The sequence below is a fragment of the Choloepus didactylus genome, chromosome 7, assembly GCF_015220235.1.
Source record: "Choloepus didactylus isolate mChoDid1 chromosome 7, mChoDid1.pri, whole genome shotgun sequence".
Classification (NCBI taxonomy): Eukaryota; Metazoa; Chordata; class Mammalia; order Pilosa; family Megalonychidae; genus Choloepus; species Choloepus didactylus.
In genome coordinates this window covers 133,780,844-133,800,150 of record NC_051313.1, presented here as the reverse complement: position 1 = coordinate 133,800,150, position 19,307 = coordinate 133,780,844, and positions in this window count along the sequence as shown.

Sequence of the window (19,307 nt, the reverse complement as noted above, 5' to 3'; positions counted from 1 at the left end):
AGGGAGAGATTTTAGCCTCCGGTTCCTCCAAAGAGGGAGAAATTTTAGCCTTTGGTTCGATATTGTGCTGATTGGGCGATAGACTAGCTTGACTGGTTGGGGTATTTGGCCTATCCCTGTTGGGGTTTTTGTTTAGGGGGTTTTCAGGTATGTTAATAATTACTGAGCTGCATGCTGAAGCGGGACGAGAGTGCTCTCTTAAAGCTTCCTCTCCTTTTTTGCAGAGGTTTTGAATGTCTGGAGCTAAAGAATGGACTCTTAGGATTTCATTAATTAGATTCCAATAAGAAAAGGCAGTAACCGGGACCTTTTCAGGACCAAAGGTCCAGGAATAATCTTTTAAACAGTCGCCGACTCTTAGCCAGCATTGGTGGTCTATAGTACCTTCTTGAGGGAACCAAGGGCAGGTTTTTAACAAAAAATCAAAAAAGCGCGTGAGATCTTTTTTCTTAACTCTAGCTCCTCGTGCCTTGAGCGATTGTTTGACCTGACTAATACATAATTCATGTTGGGAGATTGCTTGTCCCATGTTGGGGATGGGGGCTTACCTTTTGTTGCTTTCTTTTCTTCTTTCCGTTTCTTCCTTTCGCCGGCACTGATCGACTGGTGAACGGATCTGTCTCGCGAGTGCGCTTCCTCGCGGCGATCCCGGGTGCGGTGAGTGTGAGGTACCTCTCTCCTTGAGTGCGGCGTTCCGTCTCTCACAGAATTCAGGGCCCCACGTTGGGCGCCAGTTTGTCCCGGCCCGCGGGACGTTCAACGGAGGCTCCAAATCCTGTGAGGGAGGAATGGTATGGGACAAGAGACGCGAAGAACGACAGCAAGACAGGTTTCTGATCAAGCTGCAAAACTTTATTGAAGAGGCAGGGTATATATGCCCTGGAGGGAGAGGGGGTGGCTAAGGACAGGTAGCAGTCTGGGATTGGTGATTGCTGTTGCTAGGGTGGATGGCAGATGTGGGGTTAGCATTTTAGGCGCGAACTAGCACTTTTGGCACGAACTACTTCCGTAAAGAAGGCTGGGGGTAACTTAAGCTATTGTTGTATCAGCCCTGGCAGCCATGTTGCACATCTCCGGCATAGCTGAAGGTGGACTTCATGAATGCTACCTTAATTGCCCTCTACAAGAACACAATTAATAGTCTTGATATTATAAATTACATAAATTATTCCCAATAACTGGAACATATGCATTTTCTTAAACTAACATGGATCATTTACAAAAATATAGAATAAGTGCTTTTATGAAAATACAATAATCAATAGTTACAGAAATCAATAAAAACAAAAAACATGTTAAAATGCTCTTATACTTGGAAAATAAAACACTTCAAAATAACTCAGGAATGCTGATAAAATAACATTTAGAGAGAAAATTATGAAATTCAATGTCTATATAAGAAAGGAAAGACAAAGATATTGAACGAAACAGATAACGTGAGAAGTAAAAAAAAAAAAAAAAAAAAAAAGGATGGACCCAAATAAAGTACATAGTATGAAATAATAAAAATAAAAACAGCAGAACAGCAGAAATTAATGAAATAGACAAAAACATACAATAGAGGATCACAGAGGCAGAAGTTAGCCTTTTAGAAAAGACCGATAAAATTGACAAATCTCTGGCAAGTTTAGTTAATGAAAGAGGGAGAGAATAGAAATACACAATACAGAAACGAAAAGGGTACACAACTACAGGAGTTACAAATATTAAAACAATAATAGTAAAAGAATGTTATCAGCTGTATGCCACCAAAAAAGCTGAACTGTACAAATTTTCAGGAAAAAAATATGGACTCAAAGAAGAAACAGATCACATGAATAGTTTTGAAATCACTAAAGAAATTTAATCAATAGTTTAAAAATCTCCCCATAAATAAAACACCAAGCCCAGCCAAGTTCTATACATTATTCAAGGACAGATAATTCTAATCTTATACATAATATTCCAGAAAAGAGAAAAAGAAGAAACACCCCGTGGCTCACTTTGTGAAGCTAGTATAATTTTGATACAAAACCAGAAAAGTGTAGTGTTAGACAAGAAAATTACAGGTCAATCTCACTCATGAATACAGACACAAAAATTCCTCAACCAAATATTAACAAAACAAATCCAGCAATTAAAATATTCCAATTTTAATGTATATCAGGAATGTAAAGTTGGTTCAATTTTAGAAAATCTAACAATATAATTACCACATTAACAAATTAAAAGAAATAATATGATTATCTTAAGAGATATAAAAAAGCACTGGTAAAAATCAACATTGATTCAAAAGAATACTTAATAAACCTCCTTATCAAAGGTTATCTACCAAATAAATTACAACAAACATTATACTTAAGGGTGAAACATTAAACAAAAGTCATGTAAGATCATTATGTTCAGATTTTCTCCATTAATAAGATGTAAATAAATGAAGAGATTTACCATGTTCATGGATTTAAAAATTCAATATTGTAAAGATGTCAATTCTCCTCAATTGAACTAAAGAGTCAAGGCAATTTCGATCAAAATTGAAAAAGGACTTTTATGAAGCTTAATAAGCTGATTCTAAAATATATATGAAAGAGCAAAGGACCAAGAATAGTCAAGACACTCCTGGATAAGAAGAATCAAATGAGAGTTCCTCCACTACCAGATACAAAGACTAAAAATCCATTTTTTAATGATGACCGTGTACAATTAGTGCAGACATAGTCAAATAAACTAAGAGAATGCAATTGAGAGGCCTGAAATAAACCCAGGCATATATGCAAACCTAATATACAACAGAAATGACATCACAGCCTAATGAAGAAAGAGAAGGCTACTTAATAAATCATTGCTGGGGAGAATGGTTACTTACATAGAAAAAAAAAGGAATTGGATCTCTTCCTCATATCTTATGCAAAAGCAATTTCAGATTGATTGAGGATTTAACACTTTTAGAAAAGCCATGGATTAAGAGTTGTATGATACAAAGAATGATTTCTTAAAACAAGACACAAAAACTGAAACTACAAAGAACATGATCAATAAATGTAGTTACAGTAAAGCTAAAAACTTCTGCTTACTAAAAAGATAACTAAGACAGTGAAAATACCAGCCACAGAGCAGGAAACATTTACAATGTTTATAACAGAGGACAGAATGAGAATGCAAAGACTCCTAATAATTAATTTTAAAAAGCAAAATAACCCAGTAGAAGGATAGCAAAACCATGAAAAATAAGACAAAACATTAATGGCAATAAACATGGATAATGATCAACCTCATAAATAATTAAGGAAAGGAAAATAAAAACCAAAATGAGGCAGAATTTTACCACCCAGAAGTTAACAAAAATTTAAAATTCTGACAATACAGTGGGTTAGTAGGGATATGGAGCAACAGGAACCTCAATACACTAACGGTAGAAGTATAAACTTTTTGGAAAACAATTTTGGTGTTATCTTGCCAAGTTGAATATGTATATGCCCTACAACTTAACAGTTCTACTGTGCAACCACATGAAATTGATCTGGGGAGGAGGGTTCTATTTTGTTAATGAAAATTATAGCTTGACAGAATAGAAATTAATACAAATACAAAAACTGGCACCTTTTCCACTAGGAAGCAAGTATAACAATGATCCTAGCAGCATTATTTATAATAGCAAAAATAAATGGAACCAACCCAAAAATCTACCAACAGAAGAAACGGTATCTTAGTTTTCCAAAGCTGCTATGACAAATACCACATAATGATATTTCTGAATTTCTTCTGTTTATAAAGGATTTCAGTAATCCTGTTTAAGACCCAACCTCATTCCGTTGGGTCAAACCTTAACCAAAAAGAACATCTCCAAGAGATCCTATTTACAATGGGTTCGTACCCAAGGAATGCAGATTAACATGTCTAAATTTGGGGCACATCACTCAAGCCATCAAAATTGGCAAATAAAATGGGTATCCAATGGAATAAAATTCAAGCCTTACCATTCTTAACTAATGGAATAGCCCTGTTTCAGCAGCTGCTGCTGTAGTTAATACTGCCTTTCCCTCCAGAGAATAAAATCTGTTACTTCTACTTCTGTGTCCTGTACATTGTATTTCTATATAATTGACCTATTGGATTCAAGTTGAAGTTGAAAATACCCTAGAGCCCTATTTATTCTATCATTTTCCACTTTCTTCCTCCCGATTTACCACTTCCTCTCTCCTGACCCCACAACAAACACACACACATTTCTTAGAAATACTCTTCAGTTGATCTCCAAAAAATTCAGGTCTCCTGAGTGCCCGAAATACTATCTTTCTGTGATGATGGTTTAATGACCTTAAAATCCTAATTTCTAACTCTATATTTAGGATTAAGAAAACAAGTTTTGAATATCTGACCATCAAGAGCAGAGAATGATTAAGATACAAATTTTATATACCAGTTTATTTTATTTCTAATTATATTCTTATTAAATGATGTTAATATTTAATAGGAATGACTTTGCCACTCAGTGCTTTACCCAGTAAAACTGGAGCCCCTTAGCATTTTATTGGCACTAAAGCAGTCAGCTGTGACACAGGATAATGGCAAGGGTAAAGAAAATCTGCCATGTCCCTAAATTAAACCTCTCCTTGATGACCTGAAAGTTCAGATACAAATCATACCTGCTCAAAGAAAATGGCTCCTTTATAATGAAAAACAATCAATATAGAGTTTCCAAAAAATTCAAGGAGACCATAATACACATGAATGAGAGTACAATAATCTTAATGAGTGTTGACAATTTTACCTGCTGTTTTAGTTTCTCAGCTGCTAAAACAAACACCATACAATGTGTTGGCTTAACCACAGGGATGTTACTGGCTCACAGTTTCAGAGGTTAGAAGGCTTGCCTCCTTCGGGGGGGCTTACTATCTTCTCGCTGGCTGGCAACCTTTGGGCTTCCGGGCTTTACTGTCACATGGCAATGCACATGGTGACATCTTCTTTCTCTTCTGGGTTCCACTGACTTCCAGCTTCTTCCTTCTCCCATGGCTTCTTTTCCTTTGTCCAATTTATTTTGCTTATAAGGACTTCAGCCAAATTGGATTAAGGCCCACTGTCATTCAGTTTAGGCACCTCTTAACTAATAATATCTTCAAAGATCCTATTTACAAATGGGTTCACACCCACAGGACCAGGGATTGGGACATGAACATTTCTTTTGTGAGGGACATGGTTCAATTCTCAACACCTGTTTAAACCAATGCTGACCCTATTCCATGTGTACACATAATGTGGTTTAAGCAAACAAATGCTGATAATACACAGATAATCCAGGAAGAACCTGAAGGGTCATTCACCCCTTGTGCTGTTGGTAAGAATAGTGCCAAGTGACCTACTCAACAAAGTATATCTCAATAGTATCGCCTCCTGCCCCATCTTTCATACATAAAGACATAAAGCTAGTTAGCAGTGAAGCTCCCCATCACCGAGATCAGAATACCCCAGCATGTCAGGATGCCTGTTAAACAAAAGATATATAGATGTTCATTTATTTTACAAAATGATTCATGTATGATTTCTTGAACTACTGATTTCCTTAGTGCATGTAAAATACAACTTGAGTAAAATTTCTCTTGCAATACAAGTTTACTACTTGGTTCTCACTATCATGATATGAGCCAATTGTCAATATATGTGCCCAAGAGATGTCTCTTTGCTGCAGATATATTTTCAATCACATATTTTAGTAGCATGTGAATGCCAAGCCCCTTAATGAGGTTTTGGCATCATAAAAATCATTTGATTTTATGTGTCTGTTTCTGTGTGGCTCTATACTAGGCACTATGATAAGTCAGAATGAAAGTGTTTCTTACTCTTAGGATATGCAATAAAAAACAAAAAGAGATTATGCACATATTGAAGACACTTGATCAAATACAGGCACTAATCATAAGCATCTAACTAGGTTCAACTACATTAAATGGTTAGATGAAAGAGGGAGATATGTCAGTTTAGAAAGGTCAAAGTCTCACGAAAATCTATGCCTCTTGGCCTTAAAGCCTTCTTTGAGGAGTTGGGTTTCAAGAGGTAAAGATGGAGGAGAATGAGATCGTCAAAGGTTTCAAGAAAGAGAATGCCTATTCATATTACACTGGGTTTGGGAGAAGATACCAAAGCATAGGGTAACTGATGAAAGGGACATGATTCCTAAAAAGGCCAAAGGGAAAATTCAATGTAGTGGATCTCAATGTATCTGAATATCAAATAGACAAGTACATTTCATGAGTATACCTGTATCTCTGATTTGGCAAGTAGGGCCAAATAGTGGTTTTCTAATACTTATCTATTACTCAGGAAGATTTTACTCATTTCGAGTTCCTAAACAGATCAACCCAGTGATGTTTTAAAAATTGTATTAGAAAATTATTCAAAGTATAGTGCATCTTCTTAATTCCTAGCAAGGACTGTTCAGTTGGAAGCTCTTGTTTGTCTCTGAACTATTCCTGAAAAAAAAGGAAACCCTTTTATTATAGTAGATTCTCTCAAAATTGTACAGTTCTATGATTCTTCTAGGCTAGAGGTTCTGCAAGTGTGGTCCTGGAAAGAGCAGCATCAACATCAACCAAGACCTTGTGAGAAATGCAAACTATCAGCCCCCTCACCCCCACCCCAGACCTACTAAATCAAACATTTTGAGGGTAAGACCCATATCTGTGTTTTAACAAGACCCCCAGGTGATTCTGATGCACACTCAAGTTGTGAACCATTTTATACTTGTCAGATCACAGAGCCCCAGGGTCACAATAGGCATTTGAGCCCACCCGGTGAAATAATGCCAAGAAAAAGATGGTTTTGTAGCTTCATTTTAAAATTGAAAGTGGCATGTTAATGTTGGCCAAGAAATTACTCAAATGCTATGTACTCATAAACTACCTTTCAGAGTTGTAGGCCTTGTCGATTGTAGTGTTTTCTAACATATTTGCCCCATATAGTCAAGAGAGCCAATAGTGTTAATAAGCTCCCAAGGGTCGTCATTCCCCTCGCGGGTCTCACGATGACAAGGACCCTAATAGGCTGGGATCTCACAGAGCCTCATAGAAGTGCTTGCCTTTCGTGGGGCAGGTAGGAGGATGGTTCCAGGAGGAAGGTCTGGGAAAAGTCCTGGAACATGTATGAGTGGGGAAAAAAAGGCCAGAGATTTTCTTGCTCATCAGCAGGCTTTGAGGGTGGTCTTTTTCCACGCAGATTTGAGACACCTCAAATGGACCGGGTGGCAGCTGTCAATGCCTGGAAATTAGTGGTTTTATACTAAGAGAATGTCATTCCCCTGAGACCCAGCCTAGCACTTAAAACCACACAACCCTTTTTTGAAACCCCAAAACTCTGTCAGATAGAAAAGAAAATGAACTTATTAGAAAAACAAAGAACTAAAAGTATTTTTATGCACTTTAGGCCAAAACTCCACCAACTCTCTGGAAAATTCTCTACCTGCGTTAGCCCCATTCCCCGGCTCCCATGTCCTCAATACTGAAGACCTTCCTGCCTTCCACTATCACGGATTAGCTCACACCACACTTTACGATGAAATGGGAAAAAGAAATCACTATTTCAGCGGCGGTCATTAAAACACACACACACACACACACACACACACACACACACATACACACACACGCACATTGATGATAATGTACAACTCCCTCCAAAATTAACCTACACCGTGATGTAAATTGGTTTTCTTTGTGATCTAAAATTGACTCGCAGTTCACTAGTTAGAAAATAGTTGCAGAAAAGCCCGGGCCTCGGTGCTTTCAGATCCTGCTCGCCTTTCATCGTGTAAACAAACGCATCAGATTTAAACCTTTCCCATAATTGTTATGCTAACCTTGAAGCGAAACCTCTCCATTTGCATTTGAAGGAGCTAAATATTAGGCAGGAAAGAAAGTGCTCTTTTTGAAAGCCTGAGAAAATGTCCCCGCTCGGGGCTGCTCCGCCATCTGGGCCGCGGGCTCGGCGCGCTCCTCCCGCCCCCGACGCCTTGGCAGAGGCGAAGGGAGGAAGGGGCGCCGCGAAGGGCCGTAATCTGGCTGCAAAAGAATTCAGAAATGCCTCCGAAGCCTGAATGAGCGGGGCTTCCTAGAGCGGCGGGGGAGCCGCGGGGAGGGGGCTGCCGGGGACCGGGAAGCCGCGCGTCCTTGGTGACAGACAGCGCGTCCCGACGTCCTCTCCCTTTTCCCAGAGCAGATTCCAAAGACTGACTTCTTTACAGGCTTCGCAAAACCCCTTGGCGGAAGAGAGGGGAGTTCCAGCGCTGGTGGGTAAGGGGCTTGTCTAATTGCGCCTGTACCTGTGCTCCCAATGAGAAATTCGTATTTTATAAACGCTATGGCCCACTTTTAACAACACCTCGGCGAATAGCCAGATACAGCCCATGTATTCAAAGCCAGTACTATAAGCACACTTATTCACATTAATCTTGGAGTAGTTAAAAATAAAAACACTGCGCCAGAAGGGCTTTGTTAAAGGGAGAAGAGAAGGTTCCAACTTCCCATCACCCTATTCTGGGGGAATAAAGAAACTCCTTGCATCCCCCTACCTTTTCATTCAACCTGAATACAAAGAGTGTATACAGTGAGTCACAGGGAGATCACTCCTGGGAGAGAATATCTAGGGCATCAGAAACTACCAGAACAGAGCTGGAGGGGAAAAAAAGATGCGCGATTTGTAGGATGTAGTTATTTTCTTTCACCACTTCTCATTTTAATCTCATTTTAATAGAATTCAAAGGTGCTTTGATTTTAAAATGGTTTTACCTTTATCAGAATTAGCATTTTTTACTACTCCTAGGAGACATTCCAGTGGAGAACGGTATTTTTATTTTCCTTATTTTTTTTCCTTCAGTTTGACAAAGGCTTCTCATGCATCGCTGGACTGTATCACAAAGTTAGAGGATTTTTTTTCTCCTCTCAAAGGAAGATCATTGAGGCTGCAAGTAACCCTGGTAGCTGCTAGGAGATGGAATTCTTTAGGCTAAAATTGCATGTTGCACAAATAACTGGCAAAAAGAGGAATGCAGGGCAGCACCAGCATGTTCCACCGGGACAAAAACGATGCAAAGGTGACTGGAGGACTATACCCGGATAGAAGATGAAGTTCATTGTGCTTTCCTAGCCATAAACTAAATGTCAGTGTTTGACAGCTCTCTAAAATGCACCAGTTGCCATTTATTCTATTTACTTAACAAGTATTTATTAAATGGCTACAATTTTTTTTTTTTTTAAGTCAGGACAGTGGCTTCCCAGGACTTGGGTTCCAGTGCTGGCTTCTCCAGTTCTCCGTGGCCCTAGGCAAGTTAGTTAGCCTTTCTAAAATCCAATGTTCTCATCTGCAAAATGGATATGTTATACCCATCTCACATAGTTATGGTCAGGATTAAATATGCCCTCTGTAAGTCATGGATATTGTTATACATTATCAACATCTTCATCATCATTGTCATTGATTTTTATCCAAAAGGGCACAGACTCTAAATGAATCTTTAAACATATTAAATGAAGCAAATGAAGGGGCATTCAAAAATATTTATTGGTGGCCAAGTTCTGTCCTCTGTGCTAGGGATAAACAATGAACAAGACGGCAAAGTTCCCTGTTCTCAGGGAGAAACAACAAATAAAAGTATTAAATAAATGTGATCATTTCAGAGAGCAATAAGTTCCATAAAGAAAATAAAACAGAAAATTGGGAAGGAGAGTGATTGGGGTAGGTGTTGGGGGAGGAAGAAAGGGCTGTTTGAGATGAGATGGACAGGAATTCCCTCTGGGGAGGTGACAACGATGGGGACCAACCAGGCAAGAGCAGGCTGGAAAAACAAGCAGGACTGGGAGGTCACCGTCAGGAGCTTCAAATTCTTGGTGGAGCCATGAGAGACCATTAGAAGGTTCCAAGAAGGGTAATAATGTGAGCTGATTTATGGTTTAGAAAGGTCATCTGGATTCTATGTGGAAAATAGACAATGGGGGACAGAGGTGCAGGGTAAAAGTGGACCTCAATTCCTGGATGCACATTAGAATCACCTGGGAAGCTTTTCCAAGGCCAAGCCTCACCTACTTGCATGAGCACAGCCCAGGCATCAGTATTTTTTTTAACTCCCAGATGATTCTAATATATAGTCAGGGTTGAAAAACACTAATTTAGAAATTGTTTCAATTGTTCAAGTAAGGGATGATAAGAGGGTAGCTTTTATCAGAGTGACAGAAGTGGAGATGCTAAGAGGTGGTTATATTCAAGATGTATCTTGGAGACAGAAGCAGGTCAACCTGTTAATGGAGTGAAAGTGAGGGTGGGGTGGGGGAAAAGAAAGATTGGAATCAGGAATGAGCCCCTAGTTTGGGGTAACTGTTTAGATGCTGACTCCACTTACCAGAATGGGAAAAAAATGGATGGAGAAGCAGGCTAGGAAATGAGAAATGGAGAGCTGAATCAAGTGTCTTGATTCAAGACTCTGATTCAGTACTCTGAATCAACAGTATTCACCATATTTCATTTGAGATGCTTATTGGACTTATATTAATATAATAATAATCTAAATGTTAAGTGGAAGCATTGAACAGGCACTTGATCTGAGAGTTAGCATGGCAGAATTTAAAATGTCATCTCTTATCAGCGTTGCCCGATAGACTTTCCTGCCATGCTGGAAATGCCCCATTTCTGCACTGTCCAGTGCAGTAACCGCTAGCCATACATGGATAACAAGCAATTGAAATATGGACTTTGTGACTGAGGAACTGAATTTTTTACTTAATTTTATTTTTATTAATTTAAATGTGGCAAGCAGCAACCCTACTGGACATATTGATACTTGTAGATCAACATGTAGATACATGTTTATGAGTCCATATTTGTAGAATCTGTTTGAACCTCTTCTTTCAGAATCTTACAACTTCTTACCACTTCCCCGGGCGCCAGGACAAAGTTACTATTGTCAGCCTAGATTACTGCAACAGCCTCCTATTTGGTCTCCCTGATTACCCCTGATCTTGTATTGTATATTCTCAAAACAGCAACCAAAATGATCTCTAAAACACAAGTCATATCATGTTTTACCTCTGATCAAAACCCTGTAAGGATGCTTGTGCCAGTTTGGATGTATTATGTCCCCCAAAAGCCATGTTCTTTAATGCAATCTTGTGGGGGCAGACACATTAGTGTTGGAATCTTTGGATTATGTTGTTTCCATGGAGATGTGACCCACCCAACTGTGGGTAATACCTTTGATTAGATTATTTCCATGGAAGTGTGGCCCTGCCCATTCACCATGGGTCTTAATTAAAACACTGGAGCCCTATAAGAGCTCAGGCAGAAGGAGCTCAGTGCTGCAGCCAAGAGAGACATTTTGGAGACAGCCATTGAAAGCAGACTTTTGCTGACACTTTGCTAAGCGAGGACAAATGTCTCAAAAGCAACATTTTGAAGAATGCACAGGAGCTGAGAGAGGACCTGGAACACAACCCAGGAGCAGCAGATGCCAGCCATGTGCCTTCCCAGTTAACAGAGGTTTTCTGGATACCATTGACCTTCCTTCAGTGCGGGTATACTCATGTTGATACCTTAAATGGGACATTTTCATGGCCTTCAGACTGTAAATTTGTGACCAAATAAACATCCTTTAAAAAAGCCAATCCACTTCTGGTATTTTGCATGATGGCAGCGTTAGCAAACCAGAACAGTGCCCCATCTCGGTACAGTCAAAGTCAAAGTCCTTCCAATAAGCCACAAAAAAAGATCTACATGATCTGACCCTTCCTTTTACTCTCTGACTTAATTTCCCACTCTTCTCACCACTCTGGGCTTCTGCCATAGCACTTACCACCTTCTGCTGTACCATATAACTAACTCATTTATCTTGTTGGTTGTCTCTCTCCCTTGCTAGAAAATAAGCTCCATTAGGGTGGGGATTTATTACTATTTTGTCCACCGTTGTATCCCCTGGTAGCTGGAATTCAGCAGCCTGACATATACTAGGCACTCAATAAATCCTTACTGAATGACTGAATTAGCATATGGATAATATATGTTCACCCAGGTCATCCAGAGAGAAAGACTATAGACAGAAAACAGAAAAGGCTCCAGGATTGAGCCCTGGGCCACTCAAATATTTAGACTCACCCTGCCCTAGATGGTAGCCACTAGTCACATGTGGCTATTGAGCTTCTGAAATATGTTAGCCCAAACTGAGATGTACTGTAAGTGTAAAATATACATCAGATTTTGAAGACTTAGTATCAAAAAAAAATTGTAGTATACCTCATTAATAATTATTTATATTAATTACATGTCAAAATTATACTTGGGATATACTGGGTTAAATATATGTATTAATAAAATTAATTTGACCTGTTTCTTTTTCCTTTTTTTAATAAGACTACTAAAAAATATTAAATTGTGTACATGGCTCGCATTGCATGTCTATTGGACGCATTGATTTGGGGGTTGGAAAGAATAAAGTCAACAGGGCATACTGTCCAGTGAGGTAGGAGAAAATATCAGACAAGTGTAGTGCATGGAAGTTTAGAAAAACAACCTTCAAATAGGAGGGATCAGTTAACTGGGTCGTACGCGTATGAGTAAAATGAGATGGAAAATTAATGAAAGGATTTGGCAAGATGGAGCTCACTGTTAACTTTGACAAAAGTGGTTTCAGTGAAATGTGTGGACACAAGCCCTCTTGGAGATGATTCAAGTCAGAATGAAAAGAGAGTAAATAGAGACCAACATAGACAACCCTCTCAAGAATCTTTGCTATAAGAAATGGGATGGTGGCTGGGGACAGAGAGAAAAAAAGTTTAGGATGGGAGATATTTTAAAGAATGTGTGATAGCTGAAAAAAACCATCCTAGAAAGATAGCTGCCATTTGGAAAATTTGTGCTATTATAGAAACATTGCATTTTAAATCAGAAAGGTCCTCAGAGATGATCCTAGACAAACACTTTGCATAACAGACAAGAACCTTGAGGTCCAGAAAGGTGAATGACTTGTCCCTGTCATACAGCAGAGCCAAAATCAGAATCCTGTGGTCACACTGTGTGTGAATAAACACTTGCTTAAGCTCATTTCTGTGGAGACAAACATTTCCAAATTCTAATATATTTGACCCAAAACATAATTCCCCTCATAAAGCAGGATAGTTACATGGTTACTAGTGGTCCATTAAGAGCTAACAAAATAAAAATAATAGTTACTATTTATTGAATAATTGATATGTGCCTGCTGTTTTATGTATATTATCACTGATCCATATAATAACCCCATAGTGTAAATAAGTATTCCTATCTGAGATTTACAAATTAGAAAACTGAAATTTTTAGTTTTAGCTATTCTAACTAAATAGATCTGCTTGGCTCCAAATTTCACATTCTTTTTACTATACCATATGGCTTCACAATCATCATCTGTTAGTCTGGAAACCACTTCATGATTTGACAAAATACCCAAACTGACAATTGTTATAAATGAGAACTAATATCCAAATTAATAAGATAATGCTCAAATGAATGTATGTCAGGTATTGCTTTTTGAAAGTAATTATTTGTCACTATGTATCCAAAGTCTAAACTTAAAGAAAATTTATCACGACAACAAGCTTACAATTCTGAACAAAAACACACAATAGCAAGTTGGGGTTATTTTTCAGTTTCCTGGAACCAAGGACACTGGTTTCCCAAAGAAAAATCCTAGCAAGTGGGAATTGTCCTACTTGCCACTGGTACAGAATAGCAGAGCTTCTCCACTGGAACAGCTTCAATAATTCTAAGTGAATTGCAAAATATTTATGAAAAGATTCATGCTCAAGAATGAACTCCCCCCCCACCCCCCACCCCCTGCACTTTATACCTAGCAAGTTCATACCTGTGACCAACTACGACTTCTCTGTGGTAGAATAAAAACAAACTGGGTAATCACTGCTCCATGTACAAATTTTAAATTAATTGGAAAGCTCAGAGAATGGTGGATATGAGAGATTCTGGTTAATTTTATTTTCTGCTTAACCTGAGGTCAACAAAACAAATACTTTTTATCCCAACCCCACTGAAAATGTTCTTAAATGTTTAGCTCTTCTTTCCTTACTAAGTAGAAAACAGAACATAATTTAATCTATTTTTAATGATTCGGTATTTTTCAGTGCTTCAGGCTGTCATGCTCAATAATAGTTCACTATATCTGTCTAGGAAGTTAGGTGTGGATATAGAGAATGAATGGAAGGAGGGACAATTTGCAAGGTTTATTTCCATAAACTCAATAGAAGTGTGTTTATTTATGATTTGTTTCTTTCTGCTAAAGGTTGGGTAGAATAAAAACTTCAGGTAATGAGCTTAGCTGTTAATTCAAGTTTTATCATTCTGTTTTCCACTTTTGTACACTAAGATGATACACCAAACATACACTGTATGTTAAGAGGTTTTTGTTTTGGGGTTTTGTTGTCATTGTTGTAATATTGCTGATGGGTTTGTGGTGATCTTACCACATCCCTCACTTAGAAATTGTTGTTAATGTTTCACATTCGTAAGATGACTAGTCTGGGTTTGGTCAGTGTGGCCATAAAGAGGCAAACTTACCCATATAGGTGGATTGAGATCAAAAACTTAGTCTTACAGGGAAAAGATAAATATCATATGTTAACTCCTTTACATACCACCTTTCCACTCTAAACATCCACATCACTACCCATCTTCCTCCATGCCCAAGGCTAATTCTTATACTATACCTTCTATGCACTTTTATTATTCTCTTGGGGTTACATACATTCTCTCACTAGTTATAAACTTTCTTTGACCTCACCCTATCTCTTAACTTCCTTTTATTACCAAACTTCTTAAAAAAATAGTTTGCATCCTCTGTCTCTGATTCCTCCTAATTTTCCATCAAGAGACCTTTCCAGCTCTTAACTTCCCAGGAATCTTTCATACAGTTGAATCCTTCCATCTGGAAATCTCTTCCCTAGGTTACTGCTTGACCTTTCCCCTCCTCCCTTCTCTCTTCCTTTCCCTCTAACCACATCTTCTCCATTTCTCTCACCAGTTCTCCTTTTGCCCCCTAAAGATCAGTGTTCTCAGAATTTCAACTTCATCTCTCTCCTCTTCTTCTTCCACACTCTCTCTGGGTTATTTCATCCATTTCCCAAACTTACTGCCAGTGATACCCTGATAACTCAGAAATTCAGGATCTTTCCTGAGCACCAAATGCATATATCTAGCAGCCTCTGGGGCAACTCCACTAGGATGTCCTGGCAGTTAGCTCAAAGTTAATACATCCAAAAACAAACTCATTAGCCAACATTTTTCCCTTGTCAATTAATGAGGCCAATCAGTTACCTAGACACTGAGCCAGAAATCTCATAGTTCCCTTAAATTCTGCTTTTCCCTCAACCCCTACATTCAATTCATTTTAGCTTAAATACATATAGCATACCTAACCCTTTCTTCAAATATGGTGTGTGACTTAGCTTAGACTCTCATCCTTGCCATGATTTTCCTCTTTCCAGTTGTTAATTGCTTCAGTCCACTCTGTGCATTGCTCCCAGAGTCATCATTCCAAACACAAATTTGAATTAATGTTCCTCCTTAAAAACCTATGGACCTCCCCACCCATGGAATAAAGTTCAGAATATTTTTCAAAGCACGTCATATCCTTCACATCTGGTCCTAACCTGCATCCCAGTGCCCTTGCACATGCTTCTATTAGTCACTACCCCCTGCCCCAGCTCAGCACACACCTCTGTCTCATCTACCTGGGATGCCTACTCAACCTCCAAGGCACCTACCTGGTCATTATCTCTTTTACAGCATTTATTACATTGCATTATAATTGTTAATTTACACATCTCCCATTATAATGTATTGTAATTATTAAATGGCATGCAATGCTTAAGGACAGGGATCATGTTTTTCTTACTGTTGTATGTAAACCATCTACCATATTACTCAGTAGGTGCTCAATAAATGTCTTGGAATTGAATAGCTTGGTGATGTGCTCAGTCTATATGAGATCACAAATCTGATCTCGTGAGCTAATCTTCATTGCCATCCCCTGTTGACAGGTATCCTCCTAAACACAAGGGACAGGTGATTTCTGATTCCAGACACAGTGTGTTTCCTTACCTATGCAGGGGGAGGCCCCCTGTTTTCTTTCTCCTTTCTCAGGCAATAACTTGCATTCTACAACTGTGGAGCTGACATGTTTTTTAAAGGCATAATTTGTTGATCTGTTCTGATTTTCCTCATCTCACCTGTTGCTCTTTCTCTGAACCTCTCTGCCCTTTTTCAAAAGTGAAAATACCACAAAGTATTTCTGTAATAATATGGTGCATATTATCACATTAGCTAGTTATAATAAAAGTAGCTACATAATCAGATTATACTTTACCTCATAGCCATTAAAATAATGGTGCTTTATCAGGAAATTTTTATAACCAAATGGAAATTCACTAGTGCAAGAGGAAGTTTTCAAACATAATATAATTCAGGAGTCCCAAACTGCTTAGTGTCTCAGTAGATAAAGGGAAAGAATATTTTATCATAATAAAACTATTTAAAGAGACAAGCTTATTATTTTTTGTAAAAATACTCAGCATATGTTCTTTTTCTTCTTATACAGTTGTTTCTGGTTTGTTTTTGTGTTTTAACTTGGATGCTTTTTGTGAAAATTCTTGTTAAATATCAAAGAAAATAAATGTGATCAAGTGATTGGGGGTTATAAAGAGAAGAAATCATCCCATTTAAAAAAATAATTGGAGTTATACTTTCTAACTGTTCAGGGAGTTTCAAAAAGTCTTCAGTAAGTGTAGTATACACAACAAAATATCAGTGCCCCATAGACTGTGGAAAGTGATTGGCTTTATATTCATATGTACAAACTAACAAGCAGAAAATATACAGCATGTCCCAAAGCCAGTTCTCAAATTCCCTCCAAAATATTACCTTGATTACCATTCCAGAACTATTAAAAAATATGCAAAATTGACACAGTTGCAATTTTTGTCTTTACTAAACAAGTTTCATGACAGTCACAAGATCAAATTCAAAGAGAACAATTAAATGACTTTTCTGCCTCATAATAAATCAAACTCCTGCTAGAATTCAAAGGAAGGAAAAAGAACTTCTTTCCCTTTCTTTTAAAAATTCACTTTTAGTCCAGGATTAGGGAAAGAGAGACTAAGTACAGTGGCATGGCAGAGCTATAGTCTAACAACATATTTCCTCATGCCATGCCTACATAGATATGTGTGTATATACGCCCATTCTGGGAGCTTTGAAATGGAGTTGTTTGTTTAAATAATTTCTTCAGTGACTTATTCTACTGCAGTGCAGCTACTACTTCTTACCTAAAATTTCAACCATTTGGGAATCTACCATGATTAGATAATCATTTTAAGCCATGAAAATGTGTGCAAGTCAGAATGGAAATACTCATTTCACCCACTCAGACATTTGGCTATTTGGTCGTTTTGATCTATGTTTTTCTATCTAGTCTTGTTTTCAACCAAAACATTCCTACTTTTCAGGCTCAGAAGGTGATTCGGACATGGAGGTTGCAGCCGTGAGTAGCAGCGCCTCAGTTCCTCTGCTACGGATGGCACAGCTATTCTCCCTGCAACGTCTAAATGTAGCACAAAAGTAGGATGCAATTTAGTGACAATTCCAGATATAATTATTTATAATTTTAAAAAATCATACTATTCCAAATATAGTGCCAACTCATTTTTACTGTGTTATTCTACATGGCAGGATAGAGTTGGATGGGAGTGTTTGAGAGATACAGGGAGAAAAAGGAACCAGTTTGGGATGGGGACAGCTCGTGATAATTCAAAATTAGATGGCTAGGAAAAAGCATCCCTGGTCTGTAGTTTGAGGACAAAGCTAAAGAAGTAAACAAACACTGCAGGGAGCATCTTTGTATATCCAGAATCAAGATAGAAAAACCAGTTTTCTGTCCTTCAGAACAATCCGTTCATCCTAGCAGGTGGGAAGTAATCAAGGTTCCATAAAAGTCACCCACGGTGTGGTGACTGCTCAGGTTCTTCTCCTTTGCCATCAGTTACTGTTGCTTCAGTCACTTAAATATATTTCTGTCCAGGTCTGAACTCCCTTTTTTTAACCTACGCATTTGATGATATTGTTTCTCTGAGTACCCCAGACCTTGAAGGAGGACCCCAATGTGGAGGAGGTCACATGATCAATGTTGAGGAGAGGAGTCACTTGATGATCTCTGGGCACATTATATTCTCATTCAAATTACATGACACATAAATATCCTGATTTGATGAAGAGTAGAGATTTGTAATGAATCACTCCCCCTTTAATAATACTGTTTTTTTTATTTTTAGATCCCAACCCCAGAGTTTTGAAATTTCTAAGTAAAAGAGAGTCCAGTTAAGGTTACAAGTCATGAAGACACAGACTTCCTTTTCCTTTCTTTCTCTATTTTGTGAAGGGTAAGTTCCTAAGTACAAAAATCCCCCTTTGAGAATGCTCCGCCTGAAGATAAATAGCTCAGAGATTCTGAGCACAGGCTCTGAATCAGTCACGATGCTTTGGTTTGAATCTTGGCTCAAGCATTCTCTAGGGGCGTGACTTTGGGCATTTTATTGAATCTCTATAAACTTCAATTTTCTCATCTGGGAAAGATGGATAAGAATATTAATAGCCATCTGGGCTTGCTATGAATATTAAATGAGATACTACACATGATGTGCTTGGCATAGTACAGGGCATATAAGTAAAAAATACTGGTCTTTATTATGAGAAATTAAATAATTATTGCTGGTTAATAATGATTACTATTGATACTTAAAAACAAAAAAGATTAAGAATAGCTATATAAATCTATTTTAATTTTAGTATCATCATTAAAATATGCAGAAGTCTTTCCATTACTTCAGCTATCATAAAGAATACATTTTGCATAACCATTCTAGGAAAACAAGATCAATCAACAGATGTAAGCCAGTAGATGCCAAACAGCTTCATAGAGTCACATATTGCTGTAACAATTTACCATCATTCCTCCTGTGTCTGCTACATTGTAAAAATCCTGTCAATGAACCTATGTCAAGTCTAGACCCACAGTTCCCCTGACCCCCCAGGATGTTTAATCAATGTCATTTATAGCAGGCTGAGGCTTCTGGAACAGAGGAAATACTAACCTTTTGCTTTTTAAGACTGAGAAGTATATTTCTCTACTGCCAAAGAGAGAGAGGCCCACATATAGCATGATGATCATATTCTGCAGCAGGAATACGGACAGGCTTCCCCTAAGAGAGGGGGCTGTAAGGATGAGACTGAGTGAAGATAGGGAATGTCCTGCA